Below are 4,548 nucleotides of genomic sequence, written 5' to 3'. Positions count from 1 at the left end.
AATGAACCGCGATCAGGTTACAGGTCTCCCGTCACGTCGGATTGCTGAGGATTAGCAGGGACAGATGAACAAAACGTGCCAGGCAGGGAAGATGTCTCCCTTAGTGTCTCTGCCCTGTACTTTCCTACCTCGGGGTGGGATGTTGGTTTTAATATATATATATATATGTAAAATTTAATATATATATTAAATTTTATATATATATATTAAGGTTTGCAGCAGGGATCTGTTCTCACCTCCCCCATTCCTGCCGTGCGTGAGACGGGAGAGTGAGCAAGACAAAACCACTCGCGCGCACCTTGCCCTTCGCTGTACACATTACGTAGCTATTTTGGGGTGCGGTCCTCTCTCTCCATCACCCTTCCCAGGGTTTTCCGTGGATTTGGCTGCCGTGGGTGTTAGGAAAACCCCGGTGCTGTAGGGAAGGGTCCTGGGATGCTCGGGACCAGCAGGGGGAATAACTCCTCTCCATTGCAGACACAGCCCATGGAGAAGACGCCGGATCCTGCCCAAAGCCGGTGACAAAAAGCACCTGTGGGCTTTGGGAAGGAGCCGGCTGTGGCGCAGGCGGAGGCGTATGATCCGATTAGGGCAGCTGGGGCTGAAAATAGAGAGGCTGCCCTGCGACGGGGAGGCTCATGAGAGCGCTTCGGCCAAGCCCGGGTGGGAGGTGAGAGATGCAGAGATATTTGAACCCTGGAAAATCACAGCGTGGACGGTCCCGGCTGTTGCCCATCAGCCTCCTCCAGCCCAGCCTCCCTGGGAGGAGAAAGGCCGCGAGAAACCACAGCCCGAGCTCGCACGTAGCAGCTTAATTACTCCATTTACCTTAAATGATTCCCTTAAAAAAGGGTCCAAGTGTCTGGAGAAAAACTTTCTCACCACCCAAAAAATTTTGGAAAGGTTGTGGGGGAGGGGGATGAGGGTGAACAAGCCGCTTTCTGCTGCTCTTCTCCACCCAAGAGCAGAAGCCTGCGGAGGGGACACCGCGGGGACGCTGTGCCAAGGAGCTGGGGGAACCACAGCCGAGCTCGTCCCAGCTCTGCCGGGGAGTGGGGTGCGTGGGGCAGGACCCCAAGAGAGGGGCACAGCAGCCTCCTCCCGGGGAACACACCAGGTTGGGATAAACCCCATGGTGTGGCTTTGCACCCCGTTACGGAGCCACCCAGCTCTGCAGCATCCCCATCGCTGGGTACCAAGGCGGCTCCTGCCTGCGCTGAGCTGGGGACGCTGGGCACTGTCCTGCCCGTGCCCCACGCTGCCACTGACCCCCTGGGGCTGAGACAGGGCGTTTGCCCAGGACCTCACTCTACGTGGGGCTGCCACGGCCAAAATCACCCGGGACAAGAGCAGGGGGAGACGCAGGGGGAGACGTGCGATGTGACGGTGCCCGTCCCCGCATGGGCACGGGGACTCCGCAGGCTGGGCGTCAGGAGTAAGCCGGGCAGGAATTAGGCACATTAACTTGCAGAGCAAAACAAACCGATTGCTAAGGTTTAACCAGATCAGTGACTTAAAGAGCTTAGCGGGGAGAGAGAACTGGACCAAGACGCGCTTAGCACAGTAAGGCGAGCGCAGGGCAGCCGGCACAGCGGAACAGGCTCCCGAGACCTGGAAGCCCAGCAGAGCCAAGGGCAAGACCCTGGATGGGGACATGGGGACAGGCTGTGCCAGGCTGGGGGCGCTGAGGAAGGGGGAGACGGGGTGGTGGGGACAAGGGGTGCCCGCTTTCGTCCCCCGACTGGCCCTGGGCAGTATCCAGCACCTCCACCACTCTTCATCCAGGGAATGGGGGGGCTGCAAATCCCACGCTGACCCCCTCCCTTGGGCTGCAGACTGTCAGTGTGTGTGTGTGGGGGGGGGTCTGGGCAGACATGGGGTGACTGAACTGAAAAGAGGGGGTTTATCAGCATTTCTCAGCACAGCTGAAATGAGGGTTGAAGCACAAGGGTGCCCCGTCCTGGGGGCTGATTGCCACGGGATGGGGGGCCGGGGCGGGGGGGGGGGGGGGGGGGGGGGGGGGGGGGGGGGGGGGGGGGGTGGGGGGGGTGCGAGATAAAAATACACGTGGGATCAAAAAGAGCCGAAAACATGCCCAGGTGTGTTCCCAGCCCCAGTGTGGTGACCTCCAGCCGCGACCCCTCAAAAGCCTCGGGGGAGCCCAGGTTGGGCCTCGGCTGCCCAAAAAGGGCAAATCAGGGGCCAATTTCCACCCTCTGTGGCTAATTGGGGCCGTAACGGCCTCTTAAAGGAGTAAAGGCTGGAGGGGGAGGAGGCATGGAGTGGAGACTGGGGGGTCCCAGGAGGAAAGGGTTAAGGGGGAGGCGGTGGGCTGGGGGAAATGTCTTTTAAGTGCTAATACAGCCTCTGCGCAGGGAAAGGCTGGGGAGGGGGGAGCTGGGAGGGGGGGATGCTGGGGGGAAGGGGATGCTGAGGGGAAGGGGGAAAGCTGCGGGGGGAGGCCAGGCGTGACTGGGGACCGCAGTGCCGGGGGGCACTGGGGGGGGGGGAGCCGGATTCCCTGCGCCCGGTGTCCCGCCGGGATGTCGGAGCCGCTGCTCAAGGCGGCTCCTGCAGTGCCCTCTGGCGACGCCGGCCCGGAGAGGCTCTGAGCATCCTCGGTGGCCTCCCCGTCCCTGGGACCTGGCCTGGGGACCTGCAGGGGGACAGCCCTGTCCCCCCATAGCCCTCACCCCGGCCCTCTTTCACCCCCTCCATCGCCCTCACGCCGTCCCCGTCCCCTCTCCATCACTCTCACACAGTCCCTGTCCCCTCTCCGTCACCCTCATGCCGTCCCCGTCCCCCCCTCCATCACTCTCGCACCAGCCTCTCGGCAGAATTTCAGCTCCGGGGATTTTCTGCCCCTTCCCACGGGTGCCTGCACCCTTGCCACCCTCCCTGGCACCTCACTGGGACTAGCCCGAAGGAATTAACAGAGGAAAAAGCAGAAGCTGGGCTTAGGTATTAACGCACCACATCATTAATTTTGTTTTTTCCCAGAAGGTCTGTAACAAAATAATCTCGTAAAACCAACAAGTGTTTGGTGCTATTTACGTAACGTTATTGCTGGCAGGAGGGGAGAAAGGCGAGCCTTATGTAAAGCCCTGCGCTGCCGGGGCAGGGGGTGCTCCCGAAGGCAGGCAGCGAAGGATGAGGCTTCTGCTCTGTGTTTTCCCTCTGACCTTGTGCTGGGGGTGATGTGGGGGTTCTCCCCAAAATTCCTGCTCCAAACAGGCCCAGGACCCTCCAGCAGGACTTTGCTGCTGTCCCCGTTGTGCGTGAGCAGCCGGGGGTGGCACAGGCTGTATGGGGTATGGCGGGGGGGGGGTCGTGGGCCAGATCACCCACAAAACTAAACTCTGGCTGGCGTCGCGGGAGGCTCCTGGCCAGTGGCTGGACCAACCTTATCCATCCAGAGCTTGAACGTGGATGTGAGGGTGCCAGCACAGCTGTGTCTGTGGTGCGGGGACGGGGCTTGCTGCACCCCACAGCACAGCTTTGGGGGGCCCGGGTGGGCTGGGGACTGGTAATGTACTGCAGAAGTCACTGGATGAGGATTTACCCGCAGAGACGTTGCCCAAAACGGCGGCCGGGGCACTCGTGCGGATGCAGGAGGTGAGGGCTGCTCCCACGCAGCACAGGCCGCCCAGAGCTGCATTATCACGGCCACGAGCAGCCACCGTGTGATGGGACTCTGGGCCTGGGGTTTGTTTTCCTTTTATCCTTTTTCCTGAAACAGGCATCGCATCTCGCTCCGGCAGCTGCTGTTACCCCTCTACTCCAAAAGCCAGGTCTCAGATGAGACCCCAACTGCCCTCCCCACCACCCCACGCGGTTTAACTGCGCTCGCTGCTCGTCCTGCCAAACGCGGGGACATCCATCCCCCCGCCCCGGGAGACGGAGGGGACCCCAGCTGCCTTTCCCCATCCTTGGAAATCCCGAGTGTGGCTTTCCCTGGGCACCTGGAACAGGTGGGTGTCCTTATTTGAGGTAAATGTACACTTATTTGCAGGGTGGAGCGGTGGGGACACCTGGGATCTGCTCCCTGCCCTCCCACCAACCCTCCCATCATCCCTGACTGCGTCAGCCTCCCCCATCCGGTAGGAAAATGAGAATAAACCTGTGAATTAGACTAGATGTCATGTTCCAGCTAAAGATACTGCAGGAACACAAAGTGCGGGGAGATCGTAACCATACCGAGACCGAAAGGTGGGGAGGAACAGTTGCATTGGAGGATTTTGAACGGTTTGGGTCTCACTGGTTTAATGGAGTTGATTTTTCTCCCCCGCCGCCCTGCAATTCCTTTAAGCAGGTTCTGCTCTAATCAGGTCAAAAGCTGATTTGCAAATAATCACCAGGGAGGGGGGCGGAAAAAAAATAAAAAATCAAGGGATTTAAACCCAAGCTGTGCATTTCATACTATTAATTGAAAGCCGGGAAGAGATAATGTGTCCCTTCTCCTGGCTGAGACCTGTAAGCTGCTATTAGCGGCAAACTCCCCACCCGGCTGGGGAATCACCTCCTGCTTGGGATTACGGCTCCGCACGC

Source organism: Chroicocephalus ridibundus, chromosome 19 (assembly GCF_963924245.1).
Source record: "Chroicocephalus ridibundus chromosome 19, bChrRid1.1, whole genome shotgun sequence".
Classification (NCBI taxonomy): domain Eukaryota; kingdom Metazoa; phylum Chordata; class Aves; order Charadriiformes; family Laridae; genus Chroicocephalus; species Chroicocephalus ridibundus.
Note: the sequence above shows the minus strand (reverse complement) of the source record.